Source organism: Quercus suber, unplaced genomic scaffold, assembly GCF_002906115.3.
Source record: "Quercus suber isolate HL8 unplaced genomic scaffold, Cork oak 2.0 scaffold_265, whole genome shotgun sequence".
Taxonomy (NCBI): domain Eukaryota; kingdom Viridiplantae; phylum Streptophyta; class Magnoliopsida; order Fagales; family Fagaceae; genus Quercus; species Quercus suber.
The window spans coordinates 394,400-418,802 of NW_027069721.1; positions in this window are offsets into that span (position 1 = coordinate 394,400).

Genomic DNA, 24,403 nt, shown 5'->3' on the forward strand with positions numbered 1-24,403 from the left:
TCTTAGCAAGAAGGTTCCCAGCCCAACGATCACCGCCAGCTCCCAAATTTGCCCATCGAATAATTCACCAAGGGGGTTGCTTGCCATCATTTTATCAGAAATGTACACCGTCTGCGCCGCCACGGCCATCACGGCCACCACCGGGCCCATAAATTTATACTACACCTTTTTTCGCTTCATTGAATTGGCCTTTAAAACTGTAAGTCTAATATATTTTTGTATACATGAATGATGTGGCACCTGGTGGTGACGTGGCTTGAAACATGGCAGCAAGTGATGTGGCACGTGTGAAGTCTCATATTGTCAATTTTGGGAAGGAAAAGTTCTATTAGGTGGGGCAAAATTTAGAGGATGTTTAACAAGGCATGAAATAGGAAAATTATTGTGTATTTCTGAAGTACTATAAATGCATATTTCTTCCTCTAACATAAATGGTGAGTCTCACTAATTAAATTTATAGTGTGACTCACCATTCATGTGAGAGGGGAGAAGTACACATTTATGATACTCCAGAAGTACCTAATAATTTTCTTATAAAACAAAGTTATACATATATTGAGAAATAACTATATTGTGTTCTCTATTGTCAAAAAAAAAAAAAAAACTATATTGTCTCTTTTTGATTTTATAAGTAATTACTTTGTGTCTTTTTTATAAGATGAAATACAAGGCACATTGTATCTATCATGCTATTCATTTCCACAACAATAATTAACAGACATTCACAACAAGTGGAAAGACATGACAAACGGATTTAAGCTTGCTATATATCAAATTTGAAATTTCAGAAGGACTCATATATGATCCACATCTATATATATATATATATATTTTCTACCAAGCTTTAGCATAATTGGTTATATGACTGCAAAGCATTTATCTATCTGTAGAAAAAGCAAGCATGACAACTATAAGCAATTCAACAACTGAGGGTTTGTTTGAATACAACTTATTTTTACTGAAAACTGAAAATCGAAAATACTGTAGCAAAATAATTTTTAAATGTGTGAATAGTACTGTGTTCACAGGAGAAAAGTCAACATCTGCAGCTAAAAAAAAAAAAAGGAGAAAACATGCAAACGCTCAAACGTGGACGTAGAAACGTGAATTCAAACGGCACCTAAATTCAACGTATTGAGCGTAGATATACCCCTCACCATATAAAAATATTTACAAATTTCATATAAAATATGATGACAAATTAATGACTTTACACATAATTAAAGACAATATATAGTTATAAAATAATGTCATTTAAAATTATGATCCTAGAAAATATGGGGAAATACTGGACAAAGAAACCTTGATGGATTTGTAAAAAATTTTGCCTCCCAATTAAATTAAACTAACCCTTAATATTTCCATGATCCACAAACAGTAAAATCATAAAATTTTAGTGAAAATTATCAGCTACTAATTTTGTTTTATAAGAAAAATTTAATTAAAAATGCTGAAGGGCAACAGCCAAGTAATACTCATACATTCCCAATATGTGGGGTACTTAATAACAAATAATAACAATCATAAGGATTACTAATGAAAAAAGAAATAATAATAATAGAAATAAACAATAAACCCTACAATTACTATAACTATAATAAAAATTATACAATTTCAACAAAATTTCCCAATACTTTACATCTAAAGGTTTAATTAAACAACGCTATGTCAAGAACTCTGTCAAGAACTCCAAAATGATGGATAGGCAAGTGGAAAACCCAAAAACCACTAAAAATCAGAATTGACTTTTATGACATTACCACGTCATAATCAACTTCTATTTCTAGCTGATAAGGGTAATTTTGAAAGTTTGATAAACTCGTTCATATGAGGCAAAGCTGACATTCCTGATGAACCCGACGATCTTGCTTGTGCATTCGTAAACGACAGCACCATAAAGCCGACGGTTCCACTTCTAAGCCGACGGGTGTGCCTCGAGATCAATGATGCTTGAATAAGACTAGAATGCATAGACAGGATAAGAAACTGACGGAAGGAAGCTGAAGGGGATAAGTAAACCTTTAACGAATCTGACATGGCCTTACTTGGCCTCCACGCATGAGTATATAAAGAAACATTTTGTGCTCCATGACTAACCCTAATCGAGGGAATCCCTATAAGGAAAGGATCCCGCAAGATACGCACATTAATGAAGATCTTCCCTACAAGGAAAAGCCCTCTATGCCAAGGAATGAATGTCAACCCTACCTACTATAAAAACCCCAAAACCCTCACAAATCAAAGTACGCATAATTTCTCCCAGTTTTAGCACTCTAAAGTCGTGAAAATTTTCTAACTTGACCTTCAGAGGATATTTAGCCAGTATGGTACTCTCTACAAGCTTTTTTTTGTTTTTTTTTTTTTTTCACGAGTGTTGTCTCGAATACGTGAGGACTGTGTAACTTACTGACGATTTTCGGCATTATCACTAGCCAACAAGACCAAAGTCAAAGAATTGGGTATTTAGCCAAAGCTTAAAACTTCATCAAGACTAGTAGATTTCTCATAAGAATTACGACAATAACCATGGCTCATTAGGAAGGAATATCACTTCAAAGCTGTCACTCATACTCCAAGCTCATGAGTTTTCATGGGGGCAAGCTTGGATGTAATGGTTGTAGGTAGAAATGATCCAATAGCTCTCCAAGTCAAACGTACAGTTGATGAAAGTGACATATGTATGACAGTATGAACTTGGTATCTGTCACCATGCGAACTTCTAAATGTGTAGGTGGGAATTATGTACAAAACAAAATGATCACATGCACTAATGTATGACTTCAATTAGGGATGTTCACGGGTCAAGCTGAGTTGTGTTTGTGCCCAACCCGGACTTGACCCAACATTATTGAGTAGGGAAGATTTTAACCTACAACTGACCTGAATGAAGTTTTGGATCAATCGAGTCAGATCGTTTCAGTTTTCTAGTATGTATCAGTCAGTTTCGAGTTTGTCTATATTGCCGAATTTTGGCCGAAATATGGTCGAATCTCGTCAAATCTGGCCAAATTTAACTAGATCTGGCCGATATTCCTTCGAATCTATGGAGATCTGGCTAGATCTATCGAGATTTAGCCGAGATCACCTAATATTGCCGGAGTTAGAGTTTGGCTTACTAGAGTTTTGGCTAAAGCTTGCGATTTCTAATGCAAAGCAAAGAAGTTTTTAGGCGGGTTGAGTTCGTTGGGTTCTTAGACAACCAAACTACCACTCGAACCGACAAAGTTAAGTCCTAGCGCGAGCGACCCATGGCCAACCGAACCACTGCTTGGATCGTGCGGTTCTCAAGTAGAGATCGTCGAGTACTGGGTAGGTGGTGGACAACCCTAACTTCAAGTCTTCAACGCTATTTCATGTCTTCAATTTTTTTTTTTTTTTTGGGCTTGACCATTTCAGTAATTGACAAATGCAAAATTCTCATTGGACAAACATAGAAAAGTCAAATTGAAATGAATGAAAAGTTCGGAATATTTTATATATATATATATATATAAAAGTCTTTAAGCTCACATTACATATGTGCAACAAGACTAGTCCTAATTTATTAGGTGATTAAATATTTTAGTAATTGAGCTAATTGAAACTCACAATTTTAAATATAAAATTATTTTATCTTTATTTATCATTATTAATCTATTTAATATTAATAAAAATAAATTTGGCACATAACTACCTCTTATCTTATAAGACAATACATAATGATGTAGTAACTTGGTAAACTAGTCACACAAAAAATAAAAAATAAAATATTAGACTCGTCAAAGAAAAGGAGTTATGCTACAACACCGAATTTTTTATGGAAAAATTCACATACTCTCACAAATTAACGGAGACCCATCACAACCCAAAAAATATTCCATTAATGGTGATCATGAACAAGACATCTAGCTAACACACTCCGAAAGAAGGAAAAGAGTGTTACACACGCAAAAATGCATGTGTTGTGAAAATCGATAATGTTTCTACGGGGCAGGTTAATCTTAATGGGTTTGGCAAGAGTTGATTAGAAGTATATGCAATAACAATGGCAAAAGAAAGTATAGTTTCCATGAGACCATGACTAGCTCGCTGCCAGTAAACGAATCATAAGTGCCTTTCAAGAAATGCATGTTTAATCTTCCACATTTAAACGCAATATTTATGGGGTTGCTACTCCACAAGAGTTTCATAGAAGTTTTAAGCAAAAACCAATGGCAAAAGACAGTATAGCTTCTATGACTTTCATTGCCACTGCCACTTCTTTTATTATAGTCTTTGTTACTCTCTTTAATTAGTTTGCTCCTTGAGGCCTTAGCAAAAGTTCCACCTTCAAAGTAACCATCTCTCCGTCATGCCTCTCCTAGAGTTCCACCATCGGTGTTAGTGCCGGCGGTGCTGGTTCATAGTATTCCTCTTTCACGGGCACAGCTATCACCTCCTGCATGTGCCAAAACTCTTCACCAATTTGATGTGCCCCCAGCAGGAAATGTTGACCCAGGTTTGGGAATTCATGATCATTTGCCACCACCTCCGCCTAAGTACAAGTCAGCCTCATCAACACCTCCTTAAGAAATCTACATCACCACCGAGCGAGTAAATTTATACTACACTTTTTTTGCTTCATTGTATTGGCCTTAAATCAAATTATAACTAGTGGGGAGAAGTGATTTGAATCTGATTCTCCTTTATGGAAGAACCAAACATGCAGTGTTATTGAGTTACAAAACTCTTGACTTATTACCCTTAGCCTGTAAACATAATGTATTCCTCCAACCATTTATATAGTCATACACAATTATTAAATGACACGACATATATTTTCTACAAGGGCACTAGCTGTTGATTTCAGTAAGTAACACACACTGTGTTTTCATAAATCTGTGCGTAACAGATTTTCCCCTTTCCTACAATATATATATATATGCTCATAATTTATTTAATGCAGAAATAAAAGCCTACATGTATGAATAAAGAATAAGAGTAAAAGAAAAATGGTTAGTGCACAGTTTATATATTGGAAGAAAAGGAGAAAGATTACCGGGCCAAGTTACTCATAAATTGGAATTTAATTGTGTAATGAAAATTGCTGTTTATATATACAAGTGAAACTGAAACTAGCTAAGAACTAGAAGACAAGACAATAGACACATGAGAAATAATAACTGAATCCTAATAGCTTAAACTGCCATAAGTGTTCTTTAACAGAAATTTAACCAGCTCTATAGGAACAGATAAGTAATCTAGTAACAACCATTAACGAGCTCTAGGGTTAACTTATCTCTTAAACGAATGGACACATTGATAAATTATTACCATTAGTTTAGACTTGGTATCAAGGAAACGTTTAGATGGGAGGCCCTGGTGAAAATATTTGCTAGTTGATCAATAGACAAACTTGATGGCCAGATCTTTGTGAAATGAACATGCTCTTGAACAAAGTGGAAGTTGACCTCCATGCAAGATCCTTTAATAGCATTCGGGGCCATAAGAGTTCTGTAGTTGAGGAAGCCAAAGAGCACTATTCAACCTCTAAGGATGGGTAGTGCAAATTTTCCTATACTTTTACATGTGAGGTTTAATTCATGCATTGCACTTGCATATTACTAATTTTAAATTTTAAAATGGCTATCTTTCATATATATTTTATATAAACGTTATTGTAATGAAGTTGAAGAAAATGGAAGTTAAGGACAATGACATTTGTATTTCGATAGAATAATCAAATGAACTTCAAACGAGTGCCAAGCGGATTAAAGAATGTTCAGGACTTTTTTTATTCATGGTCACATGGTGGTAGTTCAATCATCAACGTCCACACTTGAAGACCAGGTTATCAAAATGAATTAAACCAAAACATGTGCATCGCCTAAGTAAAGAACTCCGACTTTATCTGCACAGTATGGTATGGGCTTTTTGTCCAAATTGCTCACACCTCATAAATTGGGCTCACAACACATATTGTCTTCTACTTCGTGGTTGGGCTCACATGATCTCATAATTTTCTAGACTCCACATATGGAATGTTCAAATAATGTATAAAATACTATGAATGTTTAGACCCCCAAATTACAAATTACCAATTCAAGCCTTATATCAAACAATGTATGTGCAAAAAATGATTATAAGCTTATACCAGAATTGATAAACAATCTAAACCAAATAAAATCACATCCATAACAGAAATTAAATGATAAAGATTAAGGGAAGAGAGATGCAAACACAAGGACAACACAATGATGTGTTATCGAAGAGGAAACCGAAGCCCTTAATGTAAAACCTCTCCGCCGCCCTCCAAGCAATTAATAATCTACTAAAGAATGAAGTTGAGATACATGAACAGCAGAAGACCCTCCAAGCCTAATCTACTCAGTGTACTTAAATCCTCCAAGCTTCTTACTCCAATGAGGTTACGCTGAACATTTATCGTCTTTAGTTTACCAGATTCCGCTATAGCCCATAGCTTCAACCAATAACCATTAGTCCCTTCCTAACTGCTTCCCAAAGCAGCAAATAACCTTCTCGCAGATGTAGATATGGTGAGAAAATGATTTGGGTAAGAACCTCTCAAGGATGTAACAATATAGAGGGTGAGAATAGAGGAATTTAAAGAGACTCTATGTAAAGATTGTGGATTAATCAATCTTGTTTTTCTCTAGAGTTTTTCTCTCAAAATTCTCTCTAGAAACTCTACATTTCGTGGGTATAAGGGGTATTTATACTGGGGTGAGAGTGGAATGCAAAGAATTAGGTTTTTCAAAACAAGGTTGACTGGCAGCTTGGCCTCGCAATTTGACTGAGTCGCGAGTTCAAGCAACGAGATAACAGAATTGCCAAGCTGGACTTTTTGTTCTGTAGTGCTTCAACTAGCGTGACTGTTCATCTTCTCGCACGCTTCACTTGTGTGCTGCAATTGGTGGCTTGCCAGTCGCGAGTCCCAACCGCAAGTCTTTGCATCATTGTACAATCTTGAGCATTTCTTCATACTCTCTCACTCACTATTCTTACATGATTCCCACCTAAATACAGGGTTATTAATTGCTAAATTACAAGTAAATTTGGTACAGAATAAAGCCAACACAATAGTTGATTAAATTCAACCTTACACATATCATACTTGTGACTTGTATTTTGCTACTTCACAGATTGGACTAATAGTCTGTATTTTTTACTTCGGCAGATTGAGGCTCATGACCCATAACCATATTGTTTTGCCTCTATTCTCACAAGATGAGCTTATCCAATAATGGCCCATATTTACAAGAAACGGCTCCGGGGAGCAAAATGCCCAACTTAAAGTTATTCGGCATGCCATTTAAATCATTTGGGTTACAAAATCATAAAGGCCATCAAAATTCTTTGAAGATCCAAGTTTGAATGAGCAAAATAATGTGATTGGAATAATTGGGCATTTAATTGATCAAGACCCACCTCAGTATTAGTCAAAATGATGAATGAGTAAATGGAAAAGCCCAAATATTCAGCCCGTTCCCACTAAAAATTAAGACCAACCAACTCATTACATTGTTCCATAATCCATTGCCACATCATAATAAGCCTTTACTTTAGCAATCGAGACCAAAGAGTTGGGTATTCGACCAAATTAAAGCTCAAAACTCCATGGCTGAAAATTCAAGAACCAATAGATTTCTCGTATAACTCATGCCATCCATGAGTCATGACTTGTTACGAAGGAAAATGATCACTTCATAACTTTATTCAACATATAGTCGTTAATATTTTTTTTATTAACAAAAAGTAAAATCTTACCATCCCTGATTTTAATCCTACAATTTAAGATCACTATAAGTTCGTGCTTTTATTGGTTTCTCATGTTGAGATCACTATTATTTTTGTCAATTGGCATTAGGTAGATCATTTGATGTGCTAGTCTTACAGTGACCGAACTGAGTTAATAATGTAGCTTTACATTGGTTGACCCAAGTAGACAACTTGGTTTTACGGTAACAGTTGAGTGGATGACGTAGCTCTCTCCACCAAGAATACCCATATAAACTTTGAAAAGGTCATCAGAGGAGGGCCTTGGTTCATGGGTGAGCATTTTCTCACCATTCACCATTCAGAAAATTTTTCTTCAAACCAGCAATTGGGAGAGGGTCCTGTGTAGCTCTCATCTAACCCAATTTTTTTTTTTTTTTTACATGAAACTTATTAATTTGCCTATTTTAATTACAATAGTTTCCATTTCCTCCTTATGTAATAAGAGTATAACATTAAATTAATTCAAACACATTTCTCCACTTTTTACTTATTTGCTATGATCACTTTCAAAAACAACATTCCTCAGTCCCAGGTCTTTAGCAAACTGAGTCAGGCAAGACTGGCAAGTTGTTGAAGAAATAGAAATTTCCTATTAAAAAACGTTGTGTTTGTGTTGAGCCTGGTGACTATACCATGATAAATTTTCCATAAGAAGACTTGATGTTTGGCATGAGATTTAACCCCATAAAGCAGACCAACAACTTGTAACGGGTTCGGTATTAGAATTCTTTGTATTTGAAATTGATTTATTTCATTTTTTAATCTCAATATTATAAATCTAAAAGTGTATCTTGTGCCACATCATTTAATATCATTTTGTATATTGTGATCAAATTCAACAACTTAAAGTCTTGGAAACTCAACCCTCATTCTTCATTGGCTTGGTAAACAGGTAACAGGAAATATCTCCAAATTAACTCGTCAAAGAAATAATTGTGTCATGAACAATACACCTAACACACTCAGAAAAATGAAATTAAAGGCAGTATCCCACACGCAAAAATGCATGTTTTGTCAAGATTAAAGGTTAATTTTCCATAACACACGAACTATTTATGAGGTTGACAAGAGTTGCTTAGAAGCATAAGTAATAACCAATAATGGCAAAAGAAAGTATATCTTTCATGACCTTTTTTGCCACGGCCAGTACTACTTTTATAGTTATTGTTTGTATCATTTGTTTGCTCCCGGAGGCTTAGCAAGATGTCCACGACCACTGCCACCAAATCCCTTTCCGGCCCCTCTTCAACACCAGCCATATTCTCCTGATAGTATGTCCAAACACTTACACCCTTCATTTTCATTATATCCTTTCTAACCACCACGTCCTTATAACTAAGTACAAGTCGACATTACCACTAGCTCCTCTAATATCAGGCCAGTAAACTTATACTGCACCTTTGTTTGCTCATTCAATTAGTTTGAATAAAATTTTAAGTCCATAAGTCTAATACATTTATGTTTACGATAAACAAGGGAGGGGGCATTCAAACTCAAAATTTTCCCATGAGGAAAACCAAACAAAGTTCTCTATGTGCCTGTTTGGGTTGGGCTTATTTTGTGCACGTCTGCCTTTTTCAGTGTTTTCCTTTTTTTTTTTTTTTTTTTAATTTAATTTAATTTTTTTTGATGTGCTTTTTTTTATAAAAACAACTTAACACAATTTTATTCTACTTAATTAAATTATCCATCTCTTACAAGGAATAAAAAAAATTATAATTAAAATCCTTCAAAGATATTCAACTTTACTTCAAAAATTAATCATAAATTTTAATATTTTCGTGGTTATTATTTTATTTTATTAACTTTCTTATTTAATTATTAAATATATGCTTGAAAATCATTAAATTTCCCTCACATATATAGATATATTAGTTAATTTTGCTAGTTTTATAAATTTAATATCTATATTTAGGTTTTAATTAATTATTAAATTAATTATAACATCATCACGGTTCGACCCCAGTTCAACCTTGGTTCGACTTCAAAAACCTTGACCCTCTCCCTTTTACGGTTCAATGAACGGTTCAGGTCTGAAAACCTTGCTCGTGACTTGACTGAGTCACGAGTTCAAACAGCGAGATAACAGAACGGCCAAGTTGGACTTTTTGTTTTGTAGTGCTCCAGTTGGCGTGACTGTTTATCTTCTCGCACGCTTCACTCGTGCCCTGCAGTTGGTGGCTTGCCAGTCGCAAGTCACCTGCGAGTCCCAACCGCGAGTCTTCGCATCCTTGCACAATCTTGAGCATTTCTTCACACTCTCTCACTCACTACCCTTACATGATTCCCACCTAAATACAGGATTATTAATTGCTAAATTACAAGTAAATTTGGCACGAAATAAAATCAATACAATAGTTGATTAAATTCAACCTTACACATATGATACTTGTGACTTGTATTTTTCTACTTCACAGATTGGACTAATAGTCTGTATTTTTTACTTCGACAGATTGAGGCTCATGACCCATATTGCTTTTCCTCTATTCTCACAAGATGGGCTTATCCAATAATGGCCCATATTTACAAGAAACGGCTCTGGAGAGCAAAATGCCCAACTTAAAGTTATTCGGCATGCCATTTAAATCATTTGGGTTACAAAATCATATAGGCCATCAAAATTCTTTGAAGATCCAAGTTTCAATGAGCAAAATAATGCGATTGGAATAATTGGGCATCTAATTGGTCAAGACCCACCTCAGTATTAGTCAAAATGATGAATGAGTAAATGGAAAAGCCCAAATATTCAGCCCGTTCCCACTAAAAATTAAGACTAACCAACTCATTACATCATAATAAGCCTTTATTTTAGCAAATGAGACCAAAGAGTTGGGTATTCGACCAAATTAAGACTAACCAACTCATTACATTCTCGTATAACTCATGCCACCCATGAGTCATTACTTGTTACGAAGGAAAATTACTTTATAACTTTATTCAACATATAGTAGTTAATATTTTTTTTTATTAACAAAAAGTGAAATCTTACCATTCCTGATTTTGATCCTACAATTTAAGATCACTATAAGTTCGTGCTTTTATTGGTTTCTCATGTTAAGATCACTATTATTTTTGTTAATTGGCATTAGGTAGATCATTTGATGTGCTAGTCTTACAGTGACCGAACTGAGTTAATAATGTAGCTTTACATTGGTTGAGCCAAGTAGACAACTTGGTTTTACGGTAACAGTTGAGTGGATGACGTAGCTCTCTCCACCAAGAATACCCATATAAACTTTGAAAAGGTCATCAGAGGAGGGCCTTGGTTCATGGGTGAGCATTTTCTCACCATTCACCATTCAGAAAATTTTTCTTCAAAGCAGCAATTGGGAGAGGGTCCTGTGTAGCTCTCATCTAACCCCATTTTTTTTTTACTTGAAACTTATTAATTTGCCTATTTTAATTACAATAGTTTCCATTTCCTCCTTATGTAATAAGAGTATAACATTAAATTAATTCAAACACATTTCTCCACTTTTTACTTATTTGCTATGATCACTTTCAAAAACAACATTCCTCAGTCCCAGGTCTTTAGCAAACTGAGTTAGGCAAGACTGGCAAGTTGTTGAAGAAATAGAAATTTCCTATTAAAAAACGTTGTGTTTTTGTTGAGTCTGGTGACTATACCATGAATTAAAATTTAGTTTAGAACCCAAAGTCTCCCCCTCCACCTATTGCCTTATATTTGTCAATTGTAATGGGTTCGGTATTAGAATTCTTTGTATTTGAAATTGATTTATTTCATTTTTTAATTTGGATATTATAAATCTAAAAGTGTATCTTGTGCCACATCATTTAATATCATTTTGAATATTGTGATCAAATTCAACAACTTAAAGTCTTGGAAACTCAACCCTCATTCTTCATTGGCTTGGTAAACAGGTAACAGGAAATATCTCCAAATTAACTCGTCAAAGAAATAATTGTGTCATGAACAATACACCTAACACGCTCAGAAAAATGAAATTAAAGGCAGTATCCCACACCCAAAAATGCATGTTTTGTCAAGATTAAAGGTTAATTTTCCTTAACACACGAACTATTTATGAGGTTGACAAGAGTTGCTTAGAAGCATAAGCAATAACCAATAATGGCAAAAGAAAGTATATCTTTCATGACCTTTTTTGCCACGGCCAGTACTACTTTTATAGTTATTGTTTGTATCATTTGTTTGCTCCCGGAGGCTTAGCAAGATGTCCACGACCACTGCCACCAAATCCCTTTCCGGCCCCTCTTCAACACCAGCCATATTCTCCTGATAGTATGTCCAAACACTTACACCCTTCATTTTCATTATATCCTTTCTAACCACCACGTCCTTATAACTAAGTACAAGTCGACATTACCACTAGCTCCTCTAATATCAGGCCAATAAACTTATACTGCACCTTTGTTTGCTCATTCAATTAGTTTGAATGAAATTTTAAGTCCATAAGTCTAATACATTTATGTTTACGATAAACAAGGGAGGGGGCATTCAAACTCAAAATTTTCCCATGAGGAAAACCTAACAAAGTTCTCTATGTGCCTGTTTGAATTGGGCTTATTTTGTGCACGTCTGCATTTTTAGCGTTTTCCTCATTTTTTTTTTTTTTTTTTTTGATGTGCTACTTTCACGTGAAGTGTTTGTTAGTGGATCCCGTGCACTGTTCACGGAATCTACAAATCTCACTTTTCAGTAATTTTTTCATTAAAAATGAGTTTCACGGCACTATTCACACATTTAAAAATTATTTTGCTACAGTGTTTTTAGGTTTCAGTTTTCAGCAAAATAAACTGTATCCAAACAGATGTGTTAAATCTTAACCTATAAGTCTAATGTATTACTTTCAACCATTTATATCATCAAACACTATTTGCTCAGCAATATTGTGTAGAGATTAGTTGTTGTTTTGATTTCTGTGCATTTTGTTGGGTTAAGAAGGGTGCAAATAGCTTATCAAAATAATAATAATAATAATAATAAAAGGAGCGTACAAATAGCATGGCTTGTTCTCTTGCTAAGTTTTACTTTTCCAAATAGGTTCTATGTCTGCTATAATAAGTTTTCTAAAAGATGTTCTCAAAGCAGTAATTTATTTATTTATTTTAAATACTACACTACCTGCTCATAGTGTACTCAACATAGGAAGAAAAGCCCGAGTAATGCTAAATGTATAACAATTTTATAACAAATTTTAAGTGATAAGATGTTAATGTTTGTAATTTGAGCCCACCATTGATGCCACCCCACTAGTAACAATGAAATCTCATCCCTTTCTGAAATCTTGTTCGTACCATTGAAGTAAACAATCTCCAAAAAGAATTATCTTCTTATGCTCTTTAAATTGTTTGCCACAAATTGATTCAGCATTTGAAGCCTTCTGATATATTGGGTCTTCCAGAAAGTCATACTGCATGCAACGTGTAAAACTTTGAATAACACAAGATGCTTGGATCAACAGGAACTCTTCTTTTTTTCACTTTCTTACATCCTTAAATATAGAAATATGGTTAAATTGAAACCCTTATACCTCCTTATATACAATTGAATGTTAGAAGCTTTTTTTAATAAAAGAATTAATCTATAAATTAATTTATTCTTGAAATATTTTTGGTCAAATACGCATTTTTAAAAAATTTTAACTTTTAGAATTTTGAGCTTTTTAAAGTTGGTTGGCATCTAGTTTAATTTGGGCATACACTAGAATTTGCGTAAAATTTATGTGAAATTGTTGTGAATGTAACATTACTCATAAAAACTCATATATTTCCTCAAAAAAAAAAAAAAAAAATCATATATATATATATATATATTTATATATGTATTGCAGTATTGTCCGGTGCACTCTAACAGCTGATTTCTCACTCATTTTCTCGAGTCTAGTGTGTTCGGTGTATTGTGCATGGAGTGATACTTAGCATTTTAGTCTGGGCAATCTGTCCAAACCTTAATGACCTCACCCCTAGCATTTCAAGCTACTATATATGGACAGTTTAGCGTAGGTATTTGTGACAGCAACATCAACATTAAGTTTGACTACATCTATTGGAGGAGGAAGCCTTTTGCATACCTGATCAGTGTCTTGTACGGGGATGTACAACTTCTATAGCTGGGGCATTTTTTTTTTTGGATAATTTGATATTTGAGGATATAGAAATTTAAACCCTAAACATCTCTTTTAGAAGTAACAAAAAGTGGACATTACTTATGTATTGATATTATGGACACTATAGTTTAACTAATTAGTTCAATGGCTTTCTGAAAAAATGTGTTTTGCACAACCTACTTTTTCAATTAGTAGTTGGCTGCTAATTCATCATTGTATGGCTTTCAAACTTTTGCTTTTATAGCAACTTAGTTGGGAGTAGGAAAATTCATAGACCCAAGAAACTCGTCAAGATCTAAATTGAGAATAGGCTAATCCGAAGACTAAAGCAATCGATGGTAAGTTTTCTCCCCAAAATTTAACCACTGTGGATTGAGTGGTGGGTTCCCTTCTTCAAAATCCAATGAACCAACGAACCTGTTAACCCTTATTACTCTCTCTGTCTCAGATCTGTTGAGATCTAGCGAAATTCAGTGAGATCCAAAGCAATTCTAGTGAGATCTTGATTAGATCCAGTGAGATCTAGTCGAATTTGATGAGATTTTAATCAAATTTGATGAGATCCAAGCAATCCTTGCTAGGCCCGATCCAATCTCCTCTTTCCTTGTCACTTTTTTGTTTCATCACCATTATTATCAATTTCGCTCGAATCCAACTAGCGCTTGTAAAGAGTCCAATCCATTGTTCCTTATGGGTCGACAATAGGTTTGGTTCTCCTCCATTCAATGTGATCAAGTCGAGTACAAGTTTAGCACAAACCTGACTTGATCCGACCCATGCATAGACACTCCTAATTGAGAGAGACAAATATTTTAAATTATCATAACTATTGCATGATATTTAGTCATTTTAAAATTTTTTACTATTGTTATTAGCATGTTGGATTTCCTTACATCATGCTTTCTTAATAACGTTTCAATAAGTTGTAAACAATCAATTGGTAGAGTACTTTTGAACCACAAATTTAGCCACAGATTTTGTGTCATAACTTACATAAGTATTAGCTTGTGATTGAATTACATTACTTATACGTGAATTTATTACTCATTTTAAATTTTTTACTATTGTTCTTAGCATGTTGGATTTCCTTACATCATGCATTCTTAATAACGTTTCAATAAGTTGAAAACAATCAATTGGTAGATTACTTTGAACCACAAACTTAGCCACAGATTTTGTGTCATAACTTACATAAGTGTTAGCTTGTGATTGAATTACATTACTTATTTATCACTGATATTTGATGAAAAGTAATCCAATAACCACTATTTGCATGCATGTCTAAGTTATGGCAAAATGTATGATAAAGTGTATCTCACTTTTAGAAATTGGTAACAAGAAACATTTTCATATAACTTGTGAAAAAAATAATAATGATAATCAAGAATAGCATACCTATAACACACTCAGAAAAAGGACAAAGCTGTGTTCCTGTCCCACACACGAAAATGCATGCTTTGTCAAGATTGACTACGTTTCCACGCGCAAGGTTAATTTTCCACACGACACAAAATATTCTTGGGTTGACCTGAGTTGCTTAGGAGGATAAGCAATAACGAATGGCAAAAAGAAAATTTTCAAAGATGCTGTTAACATGTAATTTCTTAATAAAATTATACTTTCTTGAGAATGTTTTAATTAGCTGTTAATAAATTGATGTGATATGATGATTTCCTAAGAATAAAAATGAGCAAAGCTATTTGAGTTATATATGTTTTTATATCATTTCAGATTGCAAAAATATACATCACTCTTCAATTTGGTTAATTTCATGTTACACTTTTAATAATTTTTCCTGCATCGCATGGTTAACGTCTAATTAACCAATAAAAGCAGCAAATTAATTACTAATTTTTTTAAATATTAAATATTTGCTCCAATGATCACAGAAATGTGACCTTAGTAACAATACTAGGGAAAATTATTACATACTCCAGAACCGGTGCTCCTCCTCTCAAATGGCAGGTGGCCCATGTTTGAGGGAGGAGCAATAATTTGAGAGTATCTAAAGTGCAATGAAAGTCTCAGTTTTATTGAACAGTACAAAACCATTACTAGTTTAGCAATACACCTAACACACTCATAAAAAGGAAAGTACAGCGACGGTGTCTCACCACGCAAAATTAAAAATGCATGATTTATCAAAGTTTCCACACGCCAAAGGTAAATTTTCCACACCACACAAAATATATTTATAGTAACAAGAGTTATTCAAAAGGATAAGCAATTTATCAATGGCAAGAGAAAGCATAGTTTCCATGACTTTCATTGCCACTGCCACTTCTTTCGTAGTCTTTGTTACTCTCTTTAGTTTGCTCCCAGAGGCCTTAGCAAGACGTCCGCCATCATCCCCACCATGTCCCATTGTAAACCCTAAAAAGCACCGGGAAATGAATAATCATTTTGTGTATGACCCAAATTTTGGAAATAATCCTGTCTCACTAGTACCTCCTACTCCTGACCTCAATTCAACGTCAGTTCGACCTCCTAACTTCAAGTTACCTAGCAAAAAGAAAAACAAGTCGGCCTCGCCTACACCACCACCACCACCAGGCCAATCCCCTTCTTTAACTTGGCCTTAAATAAAACTATACATCTTTGCTTGTAGCAAGTAATGAATTCATGGATGCACGTACTGACATGGCGGCGTGTGATGTGGCACTCCTGTTTTTGAAGTCTCATAGGGTGGCCGAGTAGCATGGTGAAGCCAAGAGTGGCAGAATATGCTTATGATGGATAATTGTGCAACGTGCATCTGTCAATTTTTGCAGGGAAAAAAAGTTCTCTAGGTGTGCAAAATTTTAGGAATTTCATTGTTAGTAAGCCATATGCTTATATTTTGGCATATGTTAATGTGTAACTATAGGCTTAATTGTGAGAGAGATGATGCTTTTAATTCATTCATTGTGACAGAAAAAAAAAATCTGATTTCTTCTTGAGATTTAAATAGTGGTCTAGATTTTCTCTTTATTAAATGCATGGGAATTCTTTCTCTTGCTTCATTTGGTATATCTCAAAGCATAGAATTTTGATCTTAGATCCATTGAGTTGAAGGGATTTTTTCACCAAGAAAATCTATCCAAACTTGGCCTCAACATGAATTTGTTTTTCCCATCATTCGGCCAGGTAGCTTCATTTCAAGCGATCCTTCAATCATCCACATAATTTTCCTCCTTTATCATTAGGCCAATCAAGAAACCATAACCTTCCTTCAAAAATACCAAACAAGCGCCATGAATTTGTATAATTACCAATTTTTCTAAAAGTTTAAGTTATTAGGAGATAGTAAATTTAACCACATAATTTTAACACTCACCCTCACATGTGGGCTCAAAAAATTTCCATTTGGCCATAACAGATTTTCTGATCTACATATATCCACATGAATCTGATTCGTTCATCTTCAACCAACCTTAACTCCAAGAAAACCTTTCTTCACTCAATACCCTAACCCACAGCATTAAGATTCACCTATTTCTTCTCCATAAAGGAATCTACAACTCTGTTCTTGATCAGTTTCCTACTAGAGAATCAACCAATACAATTTCTGCAGAATCTGTCCAGTAGAAATTTTCTAGACATCTTAAACATAACACATCTCAACCATCTAGAATTTATTTCAGTATTTCATACGCTTTCCATGCACTCTGGAAAAAGAAGAAAACCGGTTTTTCCTTGATTAGGCTTTCTTTTCTTTTTTGTTGTTGTTGTTGACTATAGAAAACATTTTTAGTTGGCGTGTTTTCCACCCTACCAAGCACTCAATATGCAGAAAACGTTTTTTCCTTCAAAACAAATGGGGTATAAATTTTGTTTTATTACCTCACTCACTTATCTATATTTTGGAGAAAAATGTTTTGCGTAACCTATTTTTTCATTTTTTTTCCTTTTTCAGATTGTGTAACCTATTGCAACCTCTTCATCCGATCGATTTCAATAGGGGCTTCAAAATGGATTGCAGTCCTACAAGCTTTAACTACATTAAAATTTTACATAGGTTTTTTCGTAGGCAATCATGAAAATTCATATTAGAACACTGGACTTTCATAAAACCATTTCCGGGCAAGAATTAGATCCAGTGGACAGATCATTGGACCAAGTCGGTTCTACCATGCCCTACCTTAGTTAACTATTAGATTTCTTTTGGGAACACACTTAATCACACATTTTGTGTAATAATTAACTTGCGTAAGTGTCAGCTTGTGATTGGATTACACCAATTAGACATGGATCCACTGTTGATACTGATGAAAAAAAAAAAAAAAAAAAAAAAAAAAAAAAAAAAAAAAAAAAAAAAAAAAAAAAAAAAAAAAAAAAANAAAAAAAAAAAAAAAAAAACCATGAATAGCATAACTAACACACTTAAGATTGACTTTCCAAGCACAAGATTAATTTTCCACACGACTCAAAAAAATTATGGGGTTGACCTTAGTCGCTTAGGAGGATAAGCAATAACGAATGGCAAAATGAAATTTTTAATAGCTGTTGTTATTATGAAATTTCCATAATGACACATCCTTTCTTGATGATGTTTTAATTAGTTGATAAACATTCAATTGATGTGATGAGTTCCTTCTAAAAAAAAAAAAATTGCTGTGATGAGTTCCTAGGAATAACATACGAGCAAAGCTATGTGAGTTATATATATTTTTATACAATATCAGATTGCACAAATATATATCACTCTTCAATTTGATTAATTACATGCTACACTTCTAATAATTTTTCATGCATCACATGGTTAACGTCTAATTAGTAATTAACTATTAGAAGCAGCAATTTTCAATTTTATTTTTAAATAAATAAATATATATATATATATATATTAAATATTAGCCCTGCTGACCGCTTGCAATGAAATGTGACCTTAATTAGTGAAAAATATCAGATCACTTATTCTGAAGTGCAATGAAAGGCTCGTCTTACAGGACAGAACCATTTCTACCTTATTAAACTGTTAATGGGAAACATTTCCATGTAACTCTTCATAGAAGTAATTGTGAAACCTAACACACTCAGAAAAAGGAGCTGAGTGTGAAGATTGATCAAAGTTTCCACACGCAAAAGGAAAATTTTCCACACACCACGAAATATATTTATGGGGTGACAAGAGTTACTTGGATGGATAAGCTATTACCAATGGCGAAAGGCAGAATAGCTTCCATTACTTTCATTGTCATTGCCACTTCTTTTATAGTGATTGTTAGTCTCATTAGTTCGCTCCCAGATGCCTCAACAAAGCATACGGTAACACCGCCACCATATTCCAGTACATACTCTGGTATAGTTCCACAATCGGTGAATCCACCACCAGCTAGAAATTCAGCATTAAAGCCACCAACGCCTAAGATTGGTACTCCCTATCACCAGCTTGGTCACCATACTTCGTCAAGTAAACAGGTCGACCAAGACCATGGAATTCATTAACTTTTGCCACTTCTGCCTCCATTTTAGTAATACTCGGCCTCGCCAACGCCTTGTTATGAGAAATCAACATCACCACAACTGAGCCAATAAATTTAGACTACACCTTTTTTGCTTCGTTGAATTGGCCTGAAATTTATAATAAGCAGGGAGAAGAGATTCGAATCAAAATCTCCTTCATGGAAGAACCTGACAGTGTAACGGAGTTACAAAACTCTTGAATTTATTACTTTGGTTTGTAAACCTAATGTATATCTCAAACCATTTATATAATCAAATCGAATGCTATAAAACATATATTTTAGTATTTTACTGCAGTATATGCTCATAATTTATTCAAGAGACAAGAGTAGTGTTTATTACTGCTATTGGAAATCATGACTTGAAGTATTTTCTCAATTCAACATCACTACGACCTCCTAACTTCAAGTTACCTAGCAAAAATAAGGGAAAAAAAAAAAATCAGCCTAGCCAACATCTTATAAGAAATCTACACCACCACCACCACCAGCAGGCCAATTCCTTTCATTAAATTGGCCTTAAATAAAACTATAAGTTTAATATATCTTTGCTTATATCAAGTAATTAATGAATTCATGGATGCACAAAGCGACATGGCAGCATGTGATGCGGCACGCGGCGCATACCAGTGTTTGAAGTTTCAAAGGGTGGCTGAGGAGCGTGGCGAAGCCAAGAGTGGCAGAATATGTTTGCGATGAATAATAATTGTGCAATGTGCATCTTTCAAATTTTGCGGGGAAAATAGTTATAGGTGCGCTAAATTTTAGGAAGTTCTTTGTTAGTATGTCATTTGCTTAAGTTTTGTCATGCGTTAAATGTGTAACTATAGGCTTAATTAATTAGAGACGAATGCTTGTGACTCATTCATTGTGTTTGTGAAAGAAAAATACAGATTTCTGTTTAATTGAGATTAGGTTTAGATTTTCTCTTTATTGAATGCACGGGAATTCTTTCTTCAAGAAAATCTAACCAGATTCGGCCTAAACATGAATTTCTTTTTCCCATCATTCTTTTNAGGTTTAGATTTTCTCTTTATTGAATGCACGGGAATTCTTTCTTCAAGAAAATCTAACCAGATTCGGCCTAAACATGAATTTCTTTTTCCCATCATTCTTTTAGTTCCATTTCGAGTACCATGAGCCTTCACTCAACAAAATAATTTTCGTCTTATATCATTCAACCATAACCTTCCTTCACAAATTTCAAACAAACACCACAAATTTCCAATTAGCCATAGTAGATTTTCTGATCTGCATATTCACATAAATCTGATTCTTACATCTTCAACCAGCCTCAACTCCGAGAAAACCTTTCTTCGCTCATTATATACCCTCACCCACAGCATTAAAATTCACCAATTTCTTCTCCATACTTCAACTTACAACAATGGTCTTGATCAGTGTCCTACTGCAGAATCTACCAATACAATTTCTGCAGAATCTATCAAGTAGAAAATTTCCGCCATCACTAGTAAACCTATACAGAAATATAAACACATCCAACCTTGTTTCAAACATCAAGACTTTATTTCACTCTGTCATATGCTTTCCACTCTTGAAAAAGAAGAAAATGCATGGTTGTTGCTCTATTAGTTTTTTTTTTTTTTTTTTTTTGGGTTGACTATAGAAAACATTTTTAGCTGACGTGTTTTCCACCGTACCAAAGACTCTCAATATGCGGAAAACGTTTTTCCTTCAAAACAAATGGAGTATAAAATTTGATTTATTACCTCACTCCCTCATCTATATTTTGGAGGAAAAAGTTTTGCTTAACCTATTGGCTATTTCCTTTTCAGGTAGTACGTAGATGCTAGTAATTAGTTCTATATATAGGCTCTCAAATTTTTGCTTTCATAGTGACTTTAGTTGGGAGAGACACAAATCTCTTAGATTGTCGTAGTACCCATTGCAAAATAATTTATATCAGTTCAAATTTCTGAGTGTTGTTATTAACATGTCGGATTTCCTTACGTCATTCTTTTTAGATAATGCTTCAATTAGTTGATAAACAATCAATTGATAAGATGGATTCCTTTGAATAAAACATGAGCAAATCTATATCATTTAGATTTGTTTTATATTACTTTTGCACAAATAAACATAATTTCTTCAATTTGGTTGATTTCATGTTGTCATTAATATATGTGGTTTTTCTTTTTCTTAGAAAAGTCCACGTCTAGTTAACTATAGTGAAATAAGCAGCCAATTCTTGTGAAAATATTTGACCAAGTACTCTGAAACACGATCTTTGTTAAAACATCAGACCATGGACAAGAGGTAATATTTTTTTTTTTAAAAAAAAAAAAAAAAGAAGAAGAAGAAGAAGATTGAGTAAAATTATTTTAATAGTTGATGAAGTTTGAAAAATCAGTAGACTGAATGCTCTGGGCTTCAACGGTGGTTGGATAACCTGGAAAGGAAGAAATTAACTATTGAAGGTAACCGGAGTGAACCGTTCAAGGACCCTCCGACGGTTAAGTCAATTCTCTCTCTATCTCAGGTATTCTAAGTGTTGGAATATTGAAAACGTACCTTAGGCTGATGGAGTTAGGTTTTTTTTTGTAGAGAGCTTTTAGTGAGTCTACTTGTTTGGATTCACCATCATCATGGGAGATGTGTAGGATTAGTGGAGAAAATGGAACGGATTTTGAGAAAACCTTCCCACGTATCAAAATGGTAGAACATGATTCGATTATTGGGCGTTCGTAGAAAATCCTTCTAAAATTTACTAAGTGTGGAGTGGTCATTCGTGCTCTCTTTTGACATGGATGACTGAGCTAGTTTGGACATTCACCAAAACCTCTGGACGAAGCTTATTCACTTCCAGTGATTACTTTTTACTTGATTTCTTTACTCGTCAATTGACTTGAGCGTGGTCTAGTCATGGACGACCACATGGAGGAAAGTTTGCTTCAACTCACCATCAATAATAATATAAATAAACAATTAGTATATGTTAGTATATTTGTCATACGTGTAACAAGCTAACAAATGTAAATTTTACTAATGTATTTTTTCATAATCTCAATTAACTACAAATATATATATATATATATATATATAGAGAGAGAGAGAGAGAGAGAGAGAGAGAGAGAGAGAGAGAGAGAGAGAGAGAGAGAGAGAGAGAGAGAGAGAGAGAGAGAGATTAAATTCTATAAAGATGGGGTGTAAAACCCATGTTTTACACCATCCAGTAAGTGATTGTTATATCAGCATTTTACTTAAAATTTAATACATCTTATCACACCTAATGACATCTCAATAAATTTCCAATTTGGTTGGATTTATATATGGGTATTAGAATTCATTGAGTGTGATTGTGTTTATTTTTAAATTTGTGATAAGATGTAGTATGTTGGGATTAGAGGAGTAAAACATGAGTTTTACACCACGTCCTTATAGAATTTAATCTCATATATATATATATATATATATATTATCATTAAAATAAAGAAAACAAAATAATCATTGTATAGTTAATAACAATCATTTTTTTTTTTTTGCTTTTAGTATCATAATTTTTCATTCATTCATCTTTTTTCGTGCACTAAAAATTTATGATGAATTTGAGTTTACTAAATACCTAGAGATTTTTCCGTTTAAAATAAAAGAGAACATAGAAGAAGCAAGAAAAAAAAAAGTGTGTCTGTTTATATTTAAAAATGATAAGAGATAATGAGGGAAATATGGTCTTTCTGTTTAAATTTCAATTATAATAAGAGATAAGGCGATTACAAGAAAATGAAAATAGAGTGTGTCTATTTATATTTTAAAAATTATAAGAGATGAGTAGAAAAATATGATGCATCTATTTAAATTTCAAAAAAGATAAGAAATAAGGAGATGGTAAACTATTGAGAATGTAGGTTTAGTGAGAGATTTTATCTAAATTTTGAACTTATATTTTACAAATATCTCATACATCCATCCATAGTTCTTTGAGAAGTGCTCTGTCCACAACACTTTCACAACAAACTAGTCTTTGAGCATGCATGCTAAGAAGCTCTTCTATTTTTTGGGCAAAATTTAATAATTTGCATCAATTATAATTTAGGATCATTACATTTTTCAATCGCAAAAAATCTAGGGGTGTGATGAGAAAATTATTACACTCACAAATGCATTATAATGAAAAATGTAAAAAGTGTTTATAAATATATTCTTATGTTGGTGGATAAGAATAAAAAATTTACCAATGTTTCATTTTTCTTCTATCATGCAGTCAAAACACGAAGTAGTATATGTCAAGGCTAAAAAAATATATATATATATCAACCCAACTTAACCCATTATTAATCCAAAAAAATATTGAGTTAAGTAAATTTTGTCAAGTTGATTTCATTTTTCTTTTCTCATGCAGTCAAAACACATATCATATGCAGAAGTAGTATATGTCAAGGCTAAAAATAAAACAAACAAACAAAAAATTCAACCTAACCTAACTCATCAATCAACAAAAAAATTTACTTTAGTAAATTTTGTCAAGTTGATTTCATTGTTATTTTTTCATGCAATCAAAAACACATATCATTTGCACTAGTAGTATATGTCAAGGCTAAAAACAAAAACAAAAATCAACCCAGCATAAAAATAAATAAATAAATAAATGATTTAAGTCAGTTTTATCAAGTTGATGAGTTGGATGCAAAGGAAAAAGTAACAACAACATAAATTCTCAATAAATTAGTTAGGGCCAGTAATACGTAGTCTTTTATATTTGAAGTCAAATTTTCAATTTGCTTCTTTAATTCATCCACATGCATGTTACTTCTATTTCAAAATAATAAATAAAATAAAATAAAAACAAAATAAAATGTATGGAGAAGTAGAGTACCAAAGATGGATTTGGTAGAACTCCTAGCAACTTGGTTCTTGATAGCATCACCTATCAAGCGCTCATTGTAAATGAAGGCAACATGGGAATGCATCATTCTCTTGCCTTGCTCGTTGGTTATTATCTCCACACGATCACGTTGCCACACTGCCACGCATGAGTACCTCATCCTGAGATCTATACCGATTGTAGGACCCTCTTTTTCACCTACCATTCTTATTTCTGATACGAACATCACACACATTTTGTCTCAATTGTCACTGAAAGAGATGTAGATG